This window comes from Dermacentor albipictus, chromosome 6, assembly GCF_038994185.2.
Source record: "Dermacentor albipictus isolate Rhodes 1998 colony chromosome 6, USDA_Dalb.pri_finalv2, whole genome shotgun sequence".
In the NCBI taxonomy this organism is placed as follows: domain Eukaryota; kingdom Metazoa; phylum Arthropoda; class Arachnida; order Ixodida; family Ixodidae; genus Dermacentor; species Dermacentor albipictus.
Genome location: NC_091826.1, coordinates 117,812,493 through 117,837,581, shown reverse-complemented (window position 1 = coordinate 117,837,581; position 25,089 = coordinate 117,812,493). Strand labels below are relative to the sequence as shown.

General features: G+C 42.6%; 1 long non-coding RNA gene across 3 annotated transcripts; it reads right to left on the bottom strand.

Annotated features, from left to right (window-relative positions):
* Nucleotides 1–4: 4 nt before the first annotated feature.
* LOC135916290 (uncharacterized) lies at nucleotides 5–25,048 on the bottom strand. Of its 3 annotated transcripts, XR_010568894.2 has the most exons (5): nucleotides 25,027–25,048; nucleotides 24,524–24,930; nucleotides 6,819–6,970; nucleotides 5,691–6,161; nucleotides 5–1,047 (listed from the first exon to the last, which is right to left on the bottom strand). It is a non-coding gene; the product is annotated as an uncharacterized lncRNA (long non-coding RNA). The 3 variants fall into 3 exon arrangements; XR_010568893.2 differs by lacking the exon at nucleotides 6,819–6,970; XR_011515380.1 differs by lacking the exons at nucleotides 5–1,047; nucleotides 5,691–6,161; nucleotides 6,819–6,970 and having other exon boundaries at nucleotides 24,170–24,930.
* Between the last annotated feature and the right edge of the window lie 41 nt (nucleotides 25,049–25,089).

The following is a 25,089-nucleotide window of genomic DNA, read 5'->3' as shown; positions in this document are numbered from 1 at the left end:
CCCCCCCCCCCCTCCATGAAAGGGTTCATTTACCCACACATAGTATAGTAAGCATAATGATGAAAATGAAAGCATACGATTGAAACCAGTGCACAGTAAGTGCAGACGTTCACACCTTCTCTCTAACTTGAGCGACTCACAGAGCCACTCGACACTTGATATAACTGTACACTCTAGCCTGAGTACCCATGTTCAAGCAACAAATTCTCATATAATAATAGTAATATTAACAGTAAGAACAGCTGCTTAGGTGCTGTTGAGGTATAGAATAAAATGTCACGAGAGAAAGGACAACGGTTGCAAAATGTATCTACAGGGAGTCCCTGGCTTTCCAAATTAACTTAAAGCTCCCAGATTTTGACATTCCTACATGTTTGAGAGTGACACTTTTCCCTCTGGGTAACTAAAGAACTATGGCCACAGCAACTGGGTTCTGGCCACTTCATCGCGAGCCACTCTGGCCTGAATGGCGGTAGTGGATGTGGTCCCGCAGCACAAACTTGCGTGTGAAGCTTTTGTTGCAGAAGGGGCACTGGAACGGCCGCTCCCCCGTGTGTGTCCGTCGGTGGTTCACCAGTGTTCCCTTGGCAGCAAACGCCATGGGGCACATGTCACACTTGAACGGCTTCTCGCCCGTGTGCGTGCGCATGTGGCTGGCCAAGTTGAACAGGGTACTGCATGTTGTCGGACAGACGGGGCAAGCGTGGCGCTTGCGGGTGGCGTGGCGTCGCATGTGGCTCGTCAGGTTGAACTCGGTGCTGCAGACAATCGGGCACAACTGGCACGGCCAGCGCCGCTTCAGTTGTGCCAGAGGTTGTTCCCGATGCGGCTGCCGATGCGGCTGCAACTGAGCCGTCGTGACACTCGGAAGGCCTGCAGCGCTCCAACTGAGTCGCAGTTCTTCGACGAAGTTGTTTTGGTCTGGCGCGTCGCTACTTTCCAAGGGAGCACTGGTCGTCAGGTGCCTGGCCAGTTCGTCGCAGCCACTGTGATCTCGGCTAGTCTGGACCAAACCTTCGGAGAATGTGTGAGGCAGCTGTTCCCAGCCTGCAAAAGCAAAAAAAGTTTTCCAAAAGACACATGCACTTGATTTGTGATGCGCAAGACAACCAGACTGCTGCTGCAGGCTATTAATAGATTTTAGAATTACATACTGCCTTACTTGAACATACAATAATGCCAAAAAAAAAGAGAACCTGTACAAAAGACACAAACGCACACCCTGAGAGGGGTAAAATAAAGAAAACACATTCCAGATTTTTTTCAGATATGTTATCTTGCAAACTCAATAGTTCAAAGACATATTGCCAGCTTTCGACAGATTCCAACGACCTTTGTGGAGTAAAAATTTTGATGTGACAAGTTTTCAAGACTCCCATACGTTTGTCTTTAAGAGAACTTACTGCAATTTTTTTTCCATAAGGCGTTGTGTGAAGTAAAATTAGCAGAAAACAAATTGTTTGCAAGCTTAAACTGAAGGTTGCATGGCATGGCATGTCACAGGGATTCTGCTGACTGCTCCATACTCCCCTTCATGCCCAGCAGGCAAAACCGAGGAGGCTGCAGCAACTTTTCGTCACTTCACCTGTGTGCGCAACCAAAAAATAGTGCGTGCCGTATGAAAGCCATGCACACGGATGCATTATGCAATTTAAGGCATGTTATCCTTATACGTTACAGTCACAATTATGAAGAAACTCTTATATATAAGATGCTGCATATCTGGGCTTGTTCAGTACAGAACAAGAGGAAGGATACGTTGGTACGACTTCACTTTTTGCACAGCCTCCAACGCACACCACCTGTGTTCGCAACCAAAACATACAGCACCATATAGCAAGAAATGTACATAAATACATGACTTGACACAAATTTAGTTCTAGCTGCTGTAGATTAAGCAGTACACGAGGAAGTTGTTCCCAATGAGATATTCTGAATTAAAAGCCAGCTGACCATGAAACTAGTACTTGAGTAGCTTCACCAGCATTTGCCCGCTAAGTATGAAACAGAGTATATAGTGAGAAAGTAGGAAAGACTTACTACACGGAATCACCTGAATTTTTGCATTAGAAAGGCCAATGAGTGCTGCCAACCGCAACAATTTTTTATGTACTCTGGGGACAAAGGGAGAAATTCTGAAATCCAAGGCAACTCAGTATTATTAGCATGTTATCAGCCTTGTTTCCTTCTAATTTAGTGACATGCTCACAGTTAAAATAAGACAATTACGATGAAGAATGAAACAGAATAGTGAAAGTTTGCCAATGTCATCTCAACACGTAGCCACCCCGCAGAGAATGTTTATAGCACTGTTGTACAGCAGTAGAGCCAAGAGACCACGCACAGATTTTCTTTCAGGAACAATTAGATGGACAAGTTCAATGTAAGTGAATAGTTTAGGCTTGGCTCAAGTGTTCCACTAGAAGTTATTTCCTTCTACCGACAGTAAATTAAAGCTTCTGCTTTGCAACACTGATTCACAAGTTTCCCACAGACACTATCTGCATTACAAATATGATGAATGTGCTGCTTCTATCTTGCCTACTAGCGGTGGTTAAACTACACTTCCTGGCCCAACTAATATCCCAGTTCAATTTTATATAGATTACCTTGAGGGAAAAGCAGAGAGGTGGAACGCTAATGTCACCAAACTAAAATAGACTGATTGATTTTATTGTGTGAAAGCAACATAGAATGCAGCTACCAGAATATTAAGCAAACCTGCCAACCTTGTTTTCAGCTGCAGAATCCTAAACCAACGTGGTGTGTGTCAGCAGTTTACGAGTAAGTTTCTCACCAGCGACATTCTATTACAGCAGCTCAGAAAATTTTTCCACGAGTCTACCTGTTTCTTACGAAAAGAAATGCTGTTCGGTGAAAATTTTATAAGCTTGCAACGCCACAGTGCTATGTCAATCACAAAAAGAACATGGTAGTTTTCTTGGTGAACTGGCATTTCAACTAATTTTATGGCTTATGGACTAGTGTACTTTAAGCCTAGCATTAAAGCAGATAAGGCTTTTCACATTGACTGAAAAAAAAAAAAAACTGTTTTTATCTTTCACTTTTTAAAATGCTCTACATACTATAACCATGCGTTGTGGCCAAGATGTCTAAAATAAAGCATCAGTGTTACTTTAAAAGGTATTATCAAGTCCAATTACACAAGGGCAAGCATTTAAACCTTGACCAAGTCAATGAAAAAGTGTCATTTTACACACAGCTTGCTGGCTGCGCTTGGAATGTAAATCAATTGCAGTTGCACTAGTTAAAATGATCTGAGACACAAATCAGTAAATGACTCCAAAAGCATAAAAGTGCAATGAGGAAACATCTCTAATGGGTTACAACATGAAGGATCTACTTGAACAGGCCATTTAAAATGCCTCAGTGGAAAGTTTCACAGCGCAGAAATATAGTGCTTTGCAAGAAAGTTCATGGAGAAAGCCATGAATGGGCTATGATAAGCTACAACTTTAACCCATCATTAATATTTATTCAGCAAATGCTACAAGCTAAAATCTAGGGTAACAAATCCATGCTGGCCATGCTTCAAGATAATTATGTCATGATCATTTACTGCAAGGCCCGATAAGCTTTTGAATGGAAAACGACCCAGGTAAGAGTATTGGTTGCCTGGAGAGACAAATAGTGTTCATGAGGCACGCAGGATGTATCTTGACATAAGAGAATGAGCTGTTTGATTTTGAAACCACAAATAGTTTTGAAAATAAAGGCCATATGAATGCAACACATATCAGCTAGCTTGCCAAAGAATGGTGCACTACAACAAATATGACAAACCAGTTAATTTAGGCAGCTGGCAAAATGCCCATCACAAGATTTATGCACGCAAATAAAAAAAATTCAAGATAAGCAGTAAATACTAAACAACTGCAGTCACTGACTGTTGCTGCTAGTTAAAAAACACACCAAAAATGCCCAAAATAAACAGTCTAAACTGAACGTTAAGCAAATGCAAAAGATGTACAGCAAGATATGTAGTAAGGTCACATAGCCCTCACTCCTCAGAATCGTGAAACTAAAATTTATGTGCAAGATCTAAAAAAGCGAGAACAAACAAAATCTGAAAGCTAATTTCTATAACCATGAAACAAGAGTGTCACAATCAGTTTTGTAAGGAAACTCCTGCTGGCACTCTGTTTGACTGTCACACTGGCTTTCTTAGCAATGACACAGAATACAGCACCAATCCTTGTGCTATGGCCATTGAGCTAATTAAAAAAAAATTGTATTAATACTAGCAGCGGCATCAACATTTGAATTCAAATTGTTTGTTGATTAGCTTGCCGCTCACAGCACGAGTAGGCACTGTCTAAATAAACTAAGGTGAGAGCAAAATTAAGTGCCAGTGAAGAATGTTTCAAAATCACGGTCGTGTTAAGCTCAATTTTTTTGTAATAACCCTTGCAGGCAATCTACGCCAGGTGCACTTCAGCATGATTACAGCCAACTTTTTAAGCATGTAAAACTGCAGAATGACTAATATTAAATGCAAAATCTGACCACAGAAAGATTCTCAAAAATGTTTACTCAAGGGCTAATGACTAAAGAAAAGTCAAGCTCATCTACAAGCCAAACCTCAATCGTCGATAAGGAAGGCACAAAAACCAATACCGTCACATCTATGCCATATACAATAAAAGGCAATGAAAACAAGAATTGTGAGTATGTGGTAAAACAACTGTTAAAATACTATAGCAACAAAAATGTTAGTCAGCAAACTCTATCACAGCTATCCTTGTGACGTCTTAAGTGCAAATGAGTCAATTTTAATCTTCAAACCTTTCCACGATGACAGAAGGCTAAATAACTATATTTATCAAGCATGCCTGTTTAATAAGCAGCTTCAATAAGCATGCCTGTAGCTCAAAAACTGCTCGAAAGATCAGTTTCAGAGAAACGTACTGACAACACTGAACTGCAACAAATATTTACCATCTCTATACCAACACTGTTACAGTTTCATGTTTACCCTTTCAACAATTCCCTTTTCTTCAAAACAAGACACATGATCATCAAAGTACACAAGGCATTTTGTTTGATTTAACATCTAGCATGTTTTTATGTCATCTTTTACCAAGCAAAGTGTACTAAGGAATGAGGCCTGCACATAAGCATTAAAAGCTCAACCTAATGCCTTGAGTGTCATAAAACACCCACCATGCACTTTTGATAAGACTGAATTTTATACACTGGCTGCCCAGAGTGAGGAAGCCTGTGGTGTCCGTGGTACCAGTAATGTGGTCCATTACTGTGGTGTCTTGTGTGTTTGCATATAGCTGCTTTACATTTACATATCCTACTCATTTGTAATGGGAGGTCCCCTGTACAGTCTGTTCACTATGGGACCTCTCTCTGTATGTATGTATAATCTCCATTTGTAACCTTATTATTGTGCACAATAAAGAACTCTCTCAAACATCACACCAGCCATCTCAGAACAGTAACACACCACATTGTCGCATCACATGGGTTTATACTAGAACTAGACTAGAAAACTCTTACACCATTTCTCTTCATTGAATTCCAAGCGTAATACACTTTCACCAGCTTTTGACAGTTTAAGTGTATTAAAACACATGGCACCACATGAACAAAGACACGACTGGATTCTTTGGTTTTGCTAAACAAATGTAACTTGCCTGATTTATAACAAAAATTCCTACCTGACAATACGGGCCGGCTGTTCGTGCTACAAGTAAAATGCAGCCAACACAAGCCCCCCCAAAGCAGACTTAGGCAAGAAATGCTGTATCACTAAGCGTGGCACTCCTTGATATGGCCCATTAAGTGTTTCAACCAGCCAAACGACTCTGTGAACATCATGAGATTGAAATTTAATCGGGGCACCAGGTCACGGTGTAGCTGGAACGTGCTGCTGGGCGCAGTGTGGAACACCCTGTTTTGACGGATTGTTCTCCAGACAAGCAGCGCCGGTCTTCACTTTGCTGCAGACTCTCAATGGGTGCAGATAACCTCGACTTTGCATGGCCCTGGCGTGGTTCCAATAGAGTGTCAACAGTTGCTCACAGCCTCGAAAGGCTGCGTCGGCGAAGCTCTGATGCACATTTGCCGGGCTTGACCCATCTTCCGACAGCACTAGTGTGGGAATGGCAGCCAGAATCCATAACTGCAGACTGCACCAAACAGGAGATATTGCCGAGGCTTATGCAAGCTGCTACTCAATGGGAACACTGCACAATGCTAAAAAATGCCAAACAATGCCAAAAATTATATAATTAAGAGAGACAGGTGCAGATAGAATCTTCCACTTGAATTTGCAGGCTCAACAGCACTCAAACTTCAGAGCAGAGAGATTTTATTGTGCACATTGCTTACACTTAAAGAAATTTAACTTACTGGGTAATATTTTGCGCTCGATGTACATTTTGTTTACTGTGCTCTATGCTTCCTAGTTTTTAGTCAGGGAAAGGTTACGCTTATACATGCAGGCCTTTTGTGCCGTGAAAGTTTTGGGAGCGCAGTGTTAAAGCAAGAAAATGCATGTTAAACAGACTACTGTTTGGTGACACAATAAATCTTCCTAAAAATAAAGTTCCCTGTTTGGGTGCAGAACGTGCACACTTCATTGAGAATTATTCAGCAAAATGTGTCATCTGTAGCCTAGTCATAAAAAAGAAAAAAATGAATTCTGAATTTTTTAGCAACCAAACAATGACTACATGTGGATGTCGCAATGCACACCAGTCTCTCCTACCTATCAAAGGCAGATGGTGCCCAAATGCTCATTTTATTGAAACAACATTTTATAAGTGAAGGTTTTTGTAGTGAACCTTGCAGGTTTCGTGAATGTGGGAGCTGTTGCCTGACTGTTCCGTTGCCGAATAGGCCAACCAATTACGGCGGATCATGCACACCGCACACACCGCTCGGTTTCTTGCAGCACCACCATGTGGCGCTTGCCTCGACACATCTGCGACAGCAGCTGCACAAAGAAAAAGATCCAGAAAGCTTGCCTTGCGTATCCGCAGCTGCACAGTAATGAGGAAGTGAATGCTCCTTGCAGATAGAATGGATTTGAATTGCGCTACATAAACATGCGCATGCTGCCTCTGAAATCATGTGTTCAAGGGACCCGCCGTACTCACTTGTAGTCAGCAACTCCACTTAACAAAAGGCTCAGTATAATTTGCGAGTGCCTCTGCGCGTGCGCGTGCGCATGTCTAGTCGTGTTTCAGCTCTTTATGCACTCACGCAAATCTTCGCTGTATATAGATTCCAGCTTGTTGGATCTGTGGCATTTTTTAATTCTCTCACTGCAGAAGTGTGGAAAAAATTTTGAAATTTCATATGCAAGAACCATGGTATGATTAATCACGCTGTAGTGGGGTGCTCTGAATTAATATTGATTTTCTGGGATTGTTTAGGTTGTGCACAGTGCCCAAGTGCTTTTGCATTCTACCCCCCCCCCCCCCAAAAAAAAATGTGGCAACTGCAATAGAGGTCAAACTCACAACCTTGAGCTCCGCAGCCATAGCCACTGGGTGACCCCAGCAAGCAGCAGCTAGATATTGAACAGTGTAACTGGGATCCATTTCATATGAAACAGGTAAATCCTGCCCTCCCCCCAAACAAAGTACCAACAAAATACAACACCACATATGCTACCCCCGAGTGAAATATGCACACAGAGCAGGCACGCAGTACGGCTAGAAAAGTCGTTTACACGTTTCTAATCAACAAAATTTTACAAAACAAATCATGACTTTCTCTACACACCAAATAGAAAAACACAAACTGCTACATGTTTTTCTTTGTCCTTTATCAGTCCACTGTCCTCAGTAGGATAACACTAATAAAGAAACAGAAACGTTTTTCCATCTTGTAATTCTGTCTCTGTACCCTGATTTCTTTTGGACAGCTTTCAGAACTGCAAGCCTAATTGTAAGCCAACTGACTATCGCCAAATTTTTGTTCAATGTGCTCTCAGTAAAGCACTAACATAGAGCCTTTTACTATGGCATGCTATAAATAACAGTGTCCTAGCCGAGCCAATGTGACATGCACACAGCGTAACCCTTGTGCTCTTTTTACCAATAACAGTAGCTGTACGCTAACTTCGTACAAGTGAAGAAAAATAAATGGGGGGGGGGGTGCAAGCAGGACACTCTAATGTTTTGGTTAAAGTCGCATTACATCAAATATTGTGCCACACGCTAATTATGCATACTAAACGTGTCAGCTTGACGAAACTCTGAGCTCATCGAGTTAAATAACCTCTTTCAACAGGAATTAAGATTAACTGCTCATGAATCTGCCAAATTTATATAATTTTATACAATAGTGCTGCATACTTGCAGTACAATGATCAAATTCAAGGCAGTAGAAAGATAATTTGTGCAACTTCTAATGAGTCCTTGCAATTTTAATAAATGAAATCCCAAGTTACATTAAAGTAAAGCCATGCTGTAATTCTTCATGGAAAGATCTGAAGCACTGGCTTGCAGCACCACAAATGCATTAATTACCAAGCAGTTGGAGGCATTATGCCCAATTAGGAAGTGCTTTCGCCAGTGCTGACTAAATGTGACACACAAAACCTCCCATTTAATGCAGTGGTTGCCTCCAGTAAATTTGCTATGTGTGTCAACACCCTCTACGCTGAAGTGAAATGGAGATGCATTAGGGAAGCAGAGGGCCCAGTTTGCACACAGCTGAAAAGTCATGGTTTTCGGCTTGTTACCACTGCATGAAACTAGCAAAAACAAAGTGGCAATTAGAAATGCACAATATCACAAAATGAGATGGTTTGTTCCAGAAGTCAACAATGTCTGCAAAAGACTACGAGTTCACAAATTTTTATTCACAGATCTCTACTTTGAATTTTCACCAAGAAAGACAGTTTAGTCACAAAATGCACCGAAGACAATCTGATTTTATCAGATGCATGTATTCTTCAGCTATGTATAATTGATGGGGCAAACATTAGCGCTTAACAGCTCTCATAAACACACAATTGATCATACTTGCACTACCTGATTATATAAAACACAAAACTGCAAGTATGTTTTTCTTTTTCAAATAATGGAAATATTCCGGATGCAAAGTATCTGTAGTTCTGCTAACATAGAGCAAATTTCACAGACACGGTATATCACATACATGGGCTACAACAGCAACGCACATTGTTGCTCAGACATTGCAACAACAGACTACCACTGGCACTACACTAGTTAGAATTTGTTTCTTTGCTACCAGTCATAATAACCACAATGAAAATACTTTGGGCAATGCAGGCCTAAAGTATTAAACTAACTTTAACCACCTGTTGTTATTTGGGATGCCCCCAAGGTATGGCACCCAACCTGACTTGAGTTCCTACCCCAATTGGAAAAATGTAAGGCCAACACAATTTTGCAATTCCTTTTGCCAGATTTTACACCTTTTACATCATTGTCCAGTCATGGTTGGCTTGTAGCCATCGCCCCCCTCTCACTTCGGCAGGTTAATGAGGCATACAGAGTTAGCCAGCACAAGAGGACGAAGTGAATAAGGATGTGTGGTTCATTGTGAGTGCATGAGATGGCTGGCAAATAGGCTTCAAAGAACAAACAAGTTAGATGTCTTGTCATATTGCATTCTTTCTGGTGATGACTTAGGTAAAGCACCGTTCGGACTTCTGAAGCATGCGAAGGAAAAGAGTTGGAATAGGAGTGTTACACTATCCCGACCCAAAGTGCTGCAGCCAAGAATCAAACGCACGACGTCATTCTCAGCAGCTGAACACCACAGCCTCTGCAGCAGTCCCACAATGCAGACCATCGGCATTTTGATTCAATCAACTACACAAGTTCGACACATGCAACATTCACCAAGAGAAACTCATTACGGATGTGAATCTGGTAGCATTCACGGCTTACCGCCTATGTACACAAGCAACAGAACAAATCCAAGACTAACTGGCAATGCAAGACAATTTGCCAACACTTATAGAGCTGCAGTCTATACTCTGAGACGGGAGTTGGAGATAATAAAGGGCCAGAAAAAAAAAGAAAAAAGTGGAAATACTGGAAAGGGTTTGATAGATGCATAAATGTATCTATCGTCACTGAATTGATTAAATGCAATCTAAGACAACTAAATTACAATCCACCTCTCCCCCACAAGGAATAAATATATGGCAAAAAATATGTAAGTAACATAAAAGGGGGCTGCCAATTAAGGTAGCCCTGGAAGATTACTCATTGCGCACACAATACAGACTACACCAGCAATTAGAAAATGAACTTCCAAAAACCACATGACGTCAATAGACAATTTACCCTGGGAAAAGCCTAGAGGAAATTAACTGCTCTTTTCATTAAAATGTACAAATAACCAGGAAAATGAAAGTGGATGCAAAGAAAACATGCCATTGCTGGAAGCCGAACTCGTATCTTCCACATTACGCGTACAATGCTGCACCAATTGAGCTACAACACTGCCATCTTCCCTTCTGTTGGGCATTTTTGTTGTACGCTTTGGCCATGCACAAGACTGCAGGCCAGGCCGCAAGACAATTATGGGAACATAAAGAAGCTTCTAATGAGGCATACTTGCCAACCAGAAGGAGCATATAAAAACAAAGACTGCAAGCAGCGACAGCATCGCTGCTTTTACCAACAGTGCAGACCAATGAGCAGCTGAAGAGAGAGTGCTCTTTTTGGTGGTGCATACGACACTATCAGAATTCTCGGTTCAGCTTTGCTTTGTAGTGGTGTCAGACACTTAGTGACGTGCAGAGCGAAAGTGCAACAACATGTACGTGCTACCTAGTGCTGGAAGCAGGTGACTGTCCAAAATAATCAACTGTTAATTTTTCCCTAAGCTTTCCTTGGCTTTTTGTGGTTGCTACTTCATGCAGGGCAGGCTTCATGTGATGCCACAACGAACAAGCTAAGAAAATACTTTAGCATTAGCCAAGGATGCTGCCAGTAGGGGAAAAAAAATAAAGCAATGCTCAAGTCATTTGGTGAGCTTGAGCGAATGCTAACATGGAATGCCAACATTAAGCTGGGAGGTTCATAATAATTAAATCGATAAGTGAATTTGCATGAGACATTTGAGGTAGGCTGCAGAGTCGCATAAAGTGAAATGAAAACTTCAAAATAATACGCTTTGGGTCTTACGTACATGAAATAAATGCTTGTGGATCAACCAGGAAGTGATGATAAATATAGGTGTGGAAAGGTGCACGTTATTCCAGCAAGATATAATACATGACCCTTGAGTTGATAAAACCAACTGTGTCACAAACATTGCCCATTAAATGCACTGAACAAGAGCAAATACTCTTTTATAATGACATGCGCACAAGTGATAAGGCCAGTGAGGCTGACAAAAACAAATACAAAGAAACTAAATACATGTCGAAATCTCAGGTGCGAGCATGTTTTGTGAAAGCATTGTAATAAACGTTTGTTGTATCAATTAATTTTGTATATTTGAGTATACTTATGTCTATATACAGGGTGTTTCAGCAAACACTTCCAAAATTTTTTGCAGGTTGCTTGCGGCAGATAGCTCAATTCTAGTTTATGAGCCGGTCTACTCGAAGCGGCGGACACTACTTGCACGAAAAATGAAAATGCAAGATTGACTAATTAGCAAGAATTCACTAATTAGCTTTTAGCTAATTATCTTATGACCCATATTGCAATTTACAAATTCTAGCAGTGAACTTTGCAAGGCGGATCCACTTGGAACAAATTCTCAGGACGACACCAGTTTTGAGATATAAATTCCCAAACTTTGCGGAGAAATACATTGGCGTTCCAGTTACTTGTGTGCTTCAGTGCATGAAACAACGTTTTGTTAACAAATTAATTGCAACACTAATGCATTTCTCTGTAACATGCAACATTTCAAGGTGGTGCTCACAATGACAAATGTTCTAAAATCCAACTAAATGCAAAATTATGTCTGTCTTGCATCGCTCAAACTCACCAACTCCTTTCGGCTATATTATCAATGTAACCAACCTTGAGCAGATGACTTCCTATAAATATCTTAGAATCCAGCTAAACAGTAACCTTTCATGGCATGCGCACATGGAACATATCACGAACAATGCAAACAGATCTTTTGGCTACATTCGCAGGAATTTTTCTAAAGCCCCACCCCATCTGAAGTTACTGCTCTACAAAACGCTAATTAGACCGAAGCTAGAGTAGGCGTCATCTGCCTGGGACCGTGGTCAAAAAACATTAGCAGATACCATTGAGTCATTTCAAAACAGGTCAGCACGTTTCATCCTTTCAAATTATTCCCGCACAGCTAGCATTTCTTTAAAGAAGTCAAACCTTGGCCTTATTAATTTGCAGCTTTGAAGAAAAATTTCCCGTCTTTGCCTTTTTCAAAAAACATTTTACCGAAATAACTTGCTTAAACAAGACTTCCTTTCAGAGCCTTCGTACATGTTGGTGACAACGTGTACGAAGTCTCACAACATGTCTTGATTATCGGTTTAAAGTGTTCACTCCTTTCTGTCGCACAAATGTTTTCTCCGATTCATTTCTGCCAAAAACCAGTGCTGAGTGGAAATCGAAGAAGCATCATCTTTCAAGATTGCAATAACTGATTATGTTTTGAGTTTATCACCTAAATACGAATAATTGTTTGAACGTGTTGTATTTTTTTTTCTTTTATTACTGTACCCACACCCTCTGTAGCACCCTTCTGGGCCCTGAGGGTACTGTAAATAAATAAACAAAAGAATAAATTGCTAAGAGATTTATTAGCAACAGGCACAGGCGAATGGGTAGCAGTCACAAGCGTTCGGCCAAGGACAGCAACCACGAGCTCATACCGATAGCGATGGTGCTGTGGTGCACACATGCTACTCTTCTTCGTTACAAAATAAATAAATAAATATATAAGTAAGTAAGTAAATAAATAAATAAATAAATAAATGCTTAAATTTTCACTTCATCTATTGTTAAGTATCTCGTGTCTGCTGTTTCGATGTATGCTTGTAACGGTTACTGGGGCCTCTGTCAAGCTCTCTACACAGCTTTTCAGGTAGCCATCTAGTACCATCTGGTGAATAAAGTGAATTGAATTGAATACATGCACGACAGAGCATAGTGGGATACAGGGATAAAAAATTCATGACATAAGTGGGATGCCAAATTTAAGACACAACTGGCACAAGTCGTAAACAGAATCATAATGCACCAAACTGTAAAATATAAGGCGGAGGCTTCGGCAAGTGGATCACACATGACAGTATTACAGCAGAAAACAAACAGAGAAAAATAGACGTTATGGCACATGCACTTGCCCAAGTCATGAATGTCTGTTTCTGTGCCTGCTAGCTTTGCACTACTAGCCATTATGCATAGGTATGCCAAAGAATGTGCATGGTATTTCTCAGAACACTCACAGATACAGTGGCAGACAAGGAATGTGTCCAAGCTTTAAAGGCAAGCTGCAACAAAATTTTAGGTCACATAGAAAGCTTAATTTCAGATAGCGTAGGTTCTGAGCAGCTTCTGTGCAAGATTTTTTGCATTTGAAATACCAGTGAATGTGTCACAAGAAGCTAGTAGAAATCGATGCTTTCTGTGCCAAAACTCAGTAAGCTGCCATTACCAAAAATAATGCAGAATTCTGGATGTTGAGAATAAGCACAGCGACTGGAAATCAGCTCCAACATCGAGCACTGTCCAAGGCACACAGAATATCTTGGAGGTCATGTTTTGGGACTTGTGTTGTTTTAAATAACCACAAGCTAATTACATCATCTGCCAAGGTCCTTCATTTAAAAGCTGTTAATAAAAAAAATTTATACCCTTATCAGACTAGCAGCTTCGCCAAGATTTATTCTATAATATACGCTACTAATTTATAACCAGTTTAGCAAAAGTAGAGTTCCATTGCCATTGGCCTTTGAAAGGACCTACACAGTTTCTTTAGAGTGGTAAACTTGCAAAGTTGACATCTGCATAAGCAGCTGGGCAACATTTATGTTGCTCAAAAGGCTGTCTGCCCTTCAACTTTACAAAACCACTGCCACATTTAAAGAAAATAAATTTTTGTTACTCTCATGCAAAAGTAAACATGGTGGTTAGTTGACATATCTAAATCTCGTGACTAATCAGTTTCTTTGGCAAAAGCAAAAGTAGAAACATCTCATCACTGATTGGTGGTGGTGCATAATGACAAACCCCAGCACTCTCTTTAACATCTAATACTAAAAAAAGGTTGCCTATACAAGTGTTCTTGCATTTCACCACCGTTGCGATGCAGTTGCCACAGCGGTGAACTGAAAACGCGATGGCACCTTTCCCCCTCCCCTCTCCCCCCTGAACCACGACGGCAGGTAACGAGTCGCAATCAACCGCATAGGATGCGCCCTTCAGTAAACCTAAACTCGTAGCACAGTTTTTAGATGCATGTCTTGTGAAAACAAACTAGACTCCCCGTGCATCACCCCTGATCCAAGCTTCATGAGCCAGATGTTCTTTCCCAATGTGATGCAGCCTATTGACTAACAGCTTGGCTCTTCTCTCTGAAACTGGAAAGAATTGTCACGCGAGTCTCTGCACTGGACGCAATGCTGCAGCAAAAATGCAAATACAGAAGAACCTAGTTGATAAGAAGTCAAGGGTTTGACAAAAACTCATCTGGTTTGGATTAATCAAGCTCAAAGGAAAATGGACGCCGATACAAATGACTGATTCCAGGCTGCAACCGCAATGACGGCGGCCTTCCTTCCCCTTACACCCACTGCCGGTGCCATCCACTCATGCGTACATAACCATCCTCTGACTTTGCCTTCATTGTGAACAAGGCTTCAATATGAACGATGGAATGTCTTATATTTCTAGTTGTCATCCATTTTTCTTTTGACTATACCTCATTGATATTTCCTGTTATGTTTTTCCAGGTCTTACCGTACAACTTTGTTTCCATAAGGTCATGTGTATTTGATCCCTGATTATTAAGTTGCTCTTCCCGGTTATTACATCCAAAAGTTGGAAAGTGCCCCACCGATGCAGCATTGTCTGTCAGTGGCGCCTACATTGACTGCCCTGTGTCATCTCTAAAAACGGTCACTTTGCAGAACCTGCCACATAGCGCAGATGGACGACCACAGATGGACTTTCACTGTGTTCAGATCGTTTCTGGTCACTAATCTCAACATGACTCACGAAGTTGAAAGCCAAGAGGAGATGAATAAAGGTTAAAGGGGTTACCCCGCACCACATCCACAGGTGCCATCTCGTGGCCTTCGATACTTTGCACAGTTACAATAGAACAATAGCTGCAATAACACAACTAGGTGAGATGTTGGTAAATGATTTGTAAGCAAATGACACCAAAAAACGAAACAAAATGAAAAGACACCAAGTATAAACTGAAACATTTATCTCATCAACAGTTGCTAATGAACCTTAGAAGATGAAAAAATGCAAAGAAACGGGGAACAGAAAACAAACTACACAATGCAAAAAAATAGCACATGAAGTTAGATGTACCATGAGTGCCTTAATCGCAAAGGTAAGCGATTTAACTATCATTGAGCCCCACAGATGGTACAGTAACACGGGACACCACAATGTGACGAATAGCAAGAGCCTCAATGATTTGATGCACAAGGCTCTGCAGAAACTGATAAAGGGCAGTAAGTGCTCAAAAAGAGGCTGCTATTAAAGAAGATTCGACCCACTTATCCATTGGAAATCACCAGCCTCTTAATGTGATTCATGAATACAACAGCTCTATAAAAGTGTTTGATGCTCACTGTAACTGCCAGGTAGTGATACTGAGCTTTCCTGAAAGGGTTTTCAATAGTCTATGTGCTTCCTATTCAACTTCAGATAAAGTTGTGGGTAAGTGTGGCAATTTGTACGCCATCATAAAGATTACTCAATGTTTGCTCCGATCATGCATTCTTTTTCTACAGTCCCCCTAAATATCATATGAATAAGGTTCTACTGCACAATGTCTACCACTGTTAGACATTGTAATTGTTTTTTTTAGACGATAACTACAGAGCCTACATGAGACTGATAAAACTGATTCAAATATTTACAGTCTGCCATCTGTACATTCCAAAAGTGTATTTACTTGTAAGAGGAACCTCAGTTTTAACCTTCGGGGAAATTTCAAAGCTTGATATTTTTTTAAACCCTATGAAAGCATTGAAAAAAAAAAACAGCGAACAAGAATACACAGCAGTTTATGTACAGTTGCAAGCAAAAGTTTGGAGACCAGTGGCACCCCCATTTTTTTTTTTTTTTGCAGCCTGGACATGCAGCTGAAATCAAGTGGTATAGCCCATGTGCATGTGTTTGACCAAAGCCATGTGTTGAAGCAACTGCGCAATGAGGACCTGTGCTAGAAGAAATCTTTTGTTGATGCCCTATGGTGCCTGAACTGTTGCTAGAAACTGTACAGTGTTTTTAGTCACATGCTAGCTTTTAGTCCCTGCTAGCTTTATGTACTGCTCAAAAATAAGAACACTTGGTACTCTTTATTAATATGTATGTGACAATATGGGCTTTTCAAAATAAGATGGTGGTTGGGTAAAATTTTCTTTCCATTATTTGTTATACAAACTTCCAGACAGCTACTTCATGGTGCACAATGCTAGAGGCAGAACCATATTCAGCTTTTTAAAACGCTGACAGACAAGCAATTAATCCTGGAGATCAGCACTGTGTTTTGGTGTTTGACTGCTGTGTTTTGAACACCACATATTACATAACTGTATATAAACATGACTATGAAAACCTACTGCACCAACAATTGCACACCTATGTAAAACCTGACCAAAACAATGACATTTAAGGCATACTGCAAGCATTTAAAGACACTTTTGGCTATACTTGTGCAATAAATTGTTTAAATACGCACAAACCATGTCTCAAATAAGTACTAGACTCCAAAGATATTACACAAGTGTTGACACTGTGCTTGTGTCAAGATGTCCCTTTCTTCACGTCTGTCTGTAAGCTGTGCTGAACTTTCAAGGGCAGTTTCTGGAAGTGCCAGTATGTTGCCTCGTTGCTTATTCAATCAGAAGGCTAGCAAGCAGATAGCAGCGAAATGCTAAATTAATCAAGAATTCAAACTGCAGAAAGATTGAATATGACAAATTGGTTGCACAGAAACTTGCAAAGTGGGGAACAGCATTGGTACTGAGTCAGATCCCAACACCAGGATTAATTTTTCTCCAGCTACGAAGCTTTCTGAAAAACCTGCGTAGGTTTTCTTCTATGTTATGCTCAGGTCGATTAGAATGTCTCGCTTCCATAAAACTTCCAACTTTTCAGGCTTCCACGGAGCTTACATGCCATACTCATGCCACTTCCCGACTACAACTCACAAGAGCGACGCATCAAGATCAGGTCGTAGTCTTGCTTTCTGAGAGAGACGTAATGTTGCGTCATGAAGTATATGCGGAGAGACAGTGGCTGGCATTGCTCTCTGTACAGAGGTAAAGACACAATGTGCGTGCCACTCCATGCCGACAGTGCATAAGGTAAAGCATGTGTGTGTGTGCATGCAAGTAACCAAATAGGTACACAGCAGTGCTGCTGTGACCTTGAAGGCACAGTGTGGAGCTCAATGCACTTATTTATACCAGAAACGTAAACAATGGTCACCTAGACCATTATTTCTTTTTTGTCTGCATGCCGATGGGACTGACTACACGCACTGCTTAGAAATGTACGTCCTGCTTTGTTGTAAGCACACAACTTTGGCAATGGTTTTAAGAACTGTAAAAAAAAAAAGTTGCCAAACCATTTCTTGGAATGTGCATGCACCAGAAAAAAACATTTGTTTCTTTTCAAGCCAAAGGAAACGATAGAGAATCCCTATTTTCACAAGGGGTGTAGGTATCCTAAGCACCTAATTACCTTAACAGCACCATACAGATGATATTTTCCATTCTTTCAGTATATACTGTTGGCCTGCCTCAAACACAGTTTTTGCCTCAAACACAATATACTCATGCATATTTTTTCTTTGCCATGTCCCAGTACTTATACATGCGCATACACTGGTCCACAAAAAAATTTCGAGACATGGACATTGCGACAGAGCTTGAATATCTGGTAGCCTATATTAAAATTGACTGGCGTGCTGTTTAGGCCACAAACTCTAATGCAAAATGCATTTTTCTATTTCAGGAATCATGCTTTTCTAGTTTTCTTATTTTAAAGTAGGTTTCATCATATAGCCATCGTCATACAGCATTAAATAAAAACTTTTGCACAGTTCCTGCATCTTGTATGGCTGGATGTGCATACTGACATGGTCAATCAGACCCCTAGGATGATAAACACAAAGATTGAAGCAATCTGACACGTAATACAGCGAAACCTCAAAATAATGTACACATATATAGCAAAGTAGATATCTATAATCTTTCTTGTAGATACAAACATAACAAATATATTTGGGATGGGTGAAACAGAGCCAAAGCACGAAGAAAACAAGACGGTGCAGGGATACATATGCTTATACATATGCCTATATATATGATGAATATATGCTTACAATGAATGTCCGTCACTTATGGCAAAGATATTTCAGCGTCAGATGAAATTTCACCATAGCAATGTTCAACAGATATCATCAACTCCTGTCAGACATGACCCCATGCATGACCTCAATCACACACACAGTTTTAGTACTCACTTATGTAAACCTGTATCAAAATTCTCCACTGTGATAGAGACTTTACTGAGTAGTATGGCAAGTTCAAAGTACCACTTGCCTGAAAACAATATGTAGCAGTCCTTAACTTGCATTGACTTGAGCATGCTTGAAAGCTTTGTTGCAACAAGGGTATTAAAGCACTTCTGATCACCAATGGCGACATCAGACAAGCATCTTGCTTTCTGCCCTTTTGATTGCACTCTTGTGATTTGCCGATGCTGAACTTTCATGTCGGAGCAACAAGGCAGGAGCTCCAATTGAACATTGTCTACTAAGTGAAAAAGTGAAGGAGGCAAAGTGAACATTAAGAATGCCATATCAAATAGCACCAGAGAGCACAAGGGACCATACAAAGAAGAACGACAATTACACAGGGCGCCCTGTGTAAGTGTCATTCTTCTTCGTCGGGTCCCTTGTGTTATCTGTCACTGTTTTACTACGAATATGAACGAACTAGCCCGCTAATACGTCTTGACCATTAAGAAAGCAAGATGCCTACTCGATCCTACCTCAAGTCTACCACAACAGAACGGCAACATGCAGAAAAGTAGCTTGAGGCCTCTCTTGCATGAAGGCATACAATCCGTGGGCCAGCCAAACACAGGGAGCCAAACACAAGGAACACGGGATAGTAGCTTTACTGCAGATTGCGCAAACACATATACATCAACCAGCATTTCCAGAGAAAACTGAACGGTCCGATTAAACCACCATGCCCGATGCATCGGATTTAGAAAACCCTTCGCACCTAAAAGACCGTATGATGGCTTAGTCCGCATACAGATGCCTGTAAAAGAGGGCGTTTCACGTTCCCACGCTATATGGTAGCGATGTATTGCAGAACTGAGAAGGCTGGAAGCCTTGATTGGGAAGAAGAGATCACCACCTGCCTTCAGAATGGCGAGCGTGTATTATTGAGTCCTGCTAGCCCTGTTGGGTAGCCCTTGAGTTGTGCAATAAAATGGCATTGCCTTCTGTACACTGTCATGCAATGAGGCCAATTCTTTGCTACACCTTGCGAATTATTAAAGCATATGGCTACAAATTTTCCTGTGGCTTTGTTTTATACACACACCTGCAGCATGTACAAAAATACATATCTGGGGACCGAGTATAAGCTAGCTGAACACAGTGAGCCTGAAGAGTGGGTGACATTAGCTCTAACTGCAGACATAAATGCACATCGATCAGTGTTTACAGAGGATCGACTGAAACAAGACATTTGGATTTTCACTCACAGTAGGTAAAAGAATTTTCAGTTTTCTAGGAAGGCAAAAGGATTGACAGTGATATGAAGCTTTAGCATATGCTCGAGCTCCTTAAACGGTCTTCTAACAATGTTCGTGTGATGCAGCACGAAGGCAACTTCTGCTGCACAGCGAGAGATGTGCCCTGGCAGCTACCTCGCATCTCAATGCTGCAGTGGTAAAGAGCACTGCCAGCGGTGCTCAACAAGAACCCATCGGCCTTTATCACCACTCAATGAAAGGATTAGCTTTGGCAGGTATTGAAAGGCACTGGTTTACGTGTGATGTTTACTATCTGTTACACTTGGACTATGGTGTTGCGCTCACACTGTTTCTTAACAGGAATGCTAGGGTGCGTGCTGTTACGATCGGCCTGCGGGGGTAGTGACCTTCGAACCTCTCCCAGCCCACTGTGACGAATCACTTTGTAAAGCCAACAGTGCACCTCCTTCGGACAGCCCCATAGCACCAGCAAGGCTAGCCACGTTCAGCAGACCGAGTATTGTTAGTTGGTTCACTGTCGCCTTCACGCCTAATTGGAGCAAGAGAACTCCCGGAAAAGGTTGTTTTACGGCGCTTTCTCACAGCCCCCAGTAATCGTCACAGTTGTTTCACATACATGGCGGCTAACACTGGAGTCAATTCTGGAATTAAGACGCGCCAGCTTAAGTCAAGTGTGACAACCCCTGTCTACAAGGACCTTTTCCGCTCGGTGTGTTCAGTAAACAAAAGTGCAAAAGTGAGAATGTGAACCCACGCCTTCATGGGCTAGGGTTCAAAGTCTTTCAACGACATTGACAGCACCGATTGGCCAAAGGTTGGACGGCAAGGAGGACAGATGGGTTTTCAAGCAGCTGTTTTCGGCTCACCAGTGTGCTTCGTTTTTCAGTCATGCTAGATTGATGAAATGTAACATCCTCCAGGTCTTCATGTAAATTGAGCTGTGTTTGTGAAATTGAGGAGGTATGGAATTAATCCTTGGTTGGGAAGATAACGTATGCAGAATGGCAAAAGTACAGGGTCCTGAATATTTGGCTGCGCGTGCAAAAAAAAACTTTTTACACCCACCACTGCACTGTTCTTGCTCAAATTTTGCAGAACGATCACATTTTGGCGTCGACTTCATTTAGCACTTGGCACAATTGCCTGCCTGATTTCTAAGAAAAAAGTGCAAATTTGCCTACGCTTATGGGAATGCGAGCTGCTGCCGTGATGACGCGAGTATAAACTTGTGTCGCCACCTGTCGTCATCTGCAGAAAGCAGCGTTTCAGGGAGGGCAGTCACCTGTTGCAGGCAAAACTCCATGATTCCAGGCATAGAGTTTCGTTATTGTATGAAACTCTACGGTTACTGGAGCTCACACCACTATATGCATAGAGTTAATATACGACTCTATGGGCAACACGCGGCAGCCCTTCCTTAAACGCTGCTAGTTAGTTAGTTAGTTAGTTAGTTAGTTAGTTAGTTAGTTAGTGAGTGAGTGAGTGAGTGAGTGAGTGAGTGAGTGAGTGAGTGAGTGAGTGAGTGAGTGAGTGAGTGAGTGAGTGAGTGAGTGAGTGAGTGAGTGAGTGAGTGAGTGGTCCTGATCCCTTTTGACTCAGGGCAGGCGTTTGTCAATGCCAAAGTACGAAAAGGAAAGAAAGCAAGGCGTAGAAAGTAAGGAGAGAAAGAACATAAAACACAGTTTTGTCACAGTCACAGTCTGTGAGTCCATCTGGTTGGTCTGGTTCGTTGTATTCTAGGCTCCAGTCACCTCAGATTTCACCAAAGCTACGACGATCCAATCCGCCAGCCATGCCGGTTCAAGTCAGCGCGTCCCAGCTGCGTCGCCGTCTGGTTGGCCGTCTGTCGTAGCAGCTCATGTAGCTGAGGTGGTCGTCGTCAGCGGCCATTCGCTGTGACTGGGCAGCTCTAGCCGGGCGATGTCTGTCTGGGGGTTTCCTTCACATATTCGGCTCGCCTGCCCAGTCGTTTCCACTGTTCTAGCCGGATCTTCGTAGTCTCGGCACATGCAGTTCGGTCCTCCTCGGTGAGACTAGTCAGCGCCAGGCTCTCAGCCAGGGAGCACGATCGGGAATCTACGGTGGTGGTGGTAAACATTATTGAAAGGGGGAAGGGTAAAAGGGGATGTGGATGAGGGATCGTGCTCAAGTAAGGCCCTGGGCCTGCTTGGCCTTCTCCGCTCTGTCCACCAGTTCAAGCTGTCGGTTGACGTCCCCAGAACTGAGCCAGGCTGTCCAGTCAGTCTCGCTGCTGATGGGGGGATGAGAAAACGGGAGCGAGGTGCATTCCTACATTATGTGTGTGACTGTTCCTGTTTGTGAACAGAGCCTACATTGGTTGCTTTCCTTGCCCCCTGTGATTTTGGTGATGTACTTTGGGTGTGGGTATGTGTTTGTCTGGAGTCGCCTAAATGCGACCGCTTGCGTTTTATCGAGCTGCTTGGCCGGTGGTGGGAGTGCGCGACGCCTCAAGCGATACCTATGGGCTATTTCATGATAAGTATCGCAGGGTTCCTCGTGTTTCTCCTCCTCATTCACGCCGTCCGCATCCGCAAACGAAGCTCAGCGCGCGAGATCTCGAGCCAAACTGTGAGCCGACGTGTTGCCAGGCACAGCCTCGTGAGCGGGGGTCCACACGAGGGTTTTCAAGCCACTTAGGGGGCGCCGCATGAGGACTCACAACCAGGGATCTGTGGGAAGTCTCGGACATTGTTATAGCACGTGGAGAAGGGTTTCTTCTAGTGCACCGCACAAGCGGCACGTCGGATCCACGCCGAATAGTTCGTGGCGGCGTTGGTTTGTGAGGAGAGCGCCAGTGCGGGTAAAGGTAAAGGCAGCAGGTAAAGGCAGTAGGTAAAGGCAGCAGGGCGCTGCCTTTACCTCCTCGGTAGTGTGGTGACAGGCACGGTTCCAGCTTGTGGTGGTAATATAGTGCCAGGCTTTGCTTTTTTGCCACTGTCATGCGCCAAATAGTGTTTTCAGCATCATTGATTTCCTTGATGAGTGCCTTGCGCCACTCTGCCTGTCTTAATGTAGTGGTGTTTTGAATTTGGGCTGTATACTGTGTCTAGGGACGTGTATTTCCGAATCCAAGCCGTCTTGATGTTTTTGTATCTTAGGTGTAGGTACAGTCTGCGACTAATTTGTGTTTGCCATGAATTTGAGTCTGCCGGACTATTGTAATTTGGACCTCGCCTCCCTTGCCTCGTATGAGGACAAGCTCATTTCCCCGCTTACTGCTGCATTTGCAGTGGCTATGCTGCCCCCTAGCAGCCAATGGCCCAGTTCTGTTTGGTGACGCTCCAGGCATTTTATGGTTTCACTGGAGTAGGCCAGCACATCGTGTGCATATGCTGTCGCTGCTACTGCTACTCCCTTCTACAGTGTGTGTCCGACAGTGTATGGGTTGTATGCATGTCTGGCCAAGTGCCAGATGCGGCGTTTGAGGCGATTGGATTTTTTTACTAATGCATTTTGATGCGGATCCAGAAAGTTTGGTTGGTCGCTGAGAGTTGCGCTGAGGTATTTGTATTCTGATGTTTTTTTGATGAGGTTCCTTTGGAGGGTGAATTTGTCGCTAGTTTTGCTTGTATTTATCCTCATCCACTGTGTTTTGTCAGTGTTGAACCTTAGCTGGTCGTTTCCTGTAACTTGGGAGCAGATGTCGAGCTGGTGTTGGTAGTCAGCTGCTGATTCTGCTAGCTATGCAATATCATCAGCAAATGCCAGACATGAAATTTCGGTGTATTTTTCTTGCTTGTCAGTCGTTATCGTTGACAGGCGGAAGCCTGGTCCCTCATTGTCTAATGAGGGACCAGATGCAGATGACATTTGCAGATGCGGCAGGTGGCGACACAAGTCCGTGCCAAGGCCGGCTTTTTAGATGCCATTCTTCCCACAGACGAAAAGTTTCTCATTTTTGTCTTAAAGAACAGGCGACTAATCGTGCCAGGTATTACACTAAGCGCAGTCGACACCAAAATGCGATCGTTCTGCAAAATTTGGGCAAGAATAGTGCAGCGGTGAGCGAAGGTATTTTTTTGAACACGGGCAACGAAATATTCAGGACCCTGTTACATTACTAAGCCGTCTTGCGTTGTGCATTAAGATAGCGTCGCCTTGGGTGCACTGTGTTGTGCAGCGAGGCCGATTTTTCACTACACTTTACGAACTATAAAAAAAAATTACGCTCGCATATTTATAAGGCCGGAGCCCGCACAAGAACTAAAAAAAATGTTCGCGACTTTATTGCAAGATTTCCACAACAAGAACCACTTTCGTCTGCCTACTGACTGCGATAAGTGTCCAGTCAAAACACCACAAGGTGTCAAACATCTCAAACTTCCAAGGTAATTACCGCATAAACAAACTTGCACCTTCCGTTTGCGTCGCGCAGTTTCGGTTACGCTCAATGCATGCTTTCCATCAAGGACTATGTAAGTTGTTGAGCGACGTAGGCCCGCATGTCAGACGAATAGTTAAAATTCGAACCCAAGAAGCTTCTAATGTTTGCCGAAGAATGGTGGGCTAGGTAAATAATGCCAGATAATGCAATCGGCGACGCATGAAAGTACCAATTCTCGAGAGCGATGGTCGCGTCGTTGTTGGTACTATGCGACGTTTTCAAAGCACGCGTCGTACAGGTTAGTGTCGAAGCCTTCGACGACTGCCTGGCAGTGGTTTAATGTTTGGTAGGTCCGCAACAAGAAGGGACGGTCGAGACCGATATCGGCACACAATCTTCTCGCTACGTGACAAGAAAGTGACAGGCCTTTCCGACGTCTTCGGTGGCTTCACGGCGAACACTTGAGGTTGCCGTTAGAACACGACGAACAGCAGTAGTCAGCACCACAGTTATCATGAACAAAGGCGACACAAGCAAACATTGACCACTGAAACGCTGAAAGCAATGACCACCAGCACCACAACTGCACAAGCTGAGCGCTGCTGGAATCAGCCAGGGCGCGCAGCCGTATCCAACCTGCGTGTTTTGTAAATACTATACATATAGGAAGCATTGGCCGGAAAGTAAACTTATAATTAAGCACGGCTAAACGTTGCAGCTCTACATACTCACGCAAGTAGTCTGGCAATCTACGTGACTATAACGTGACGGCCTGTCGGCGGAAAACGAAACGTC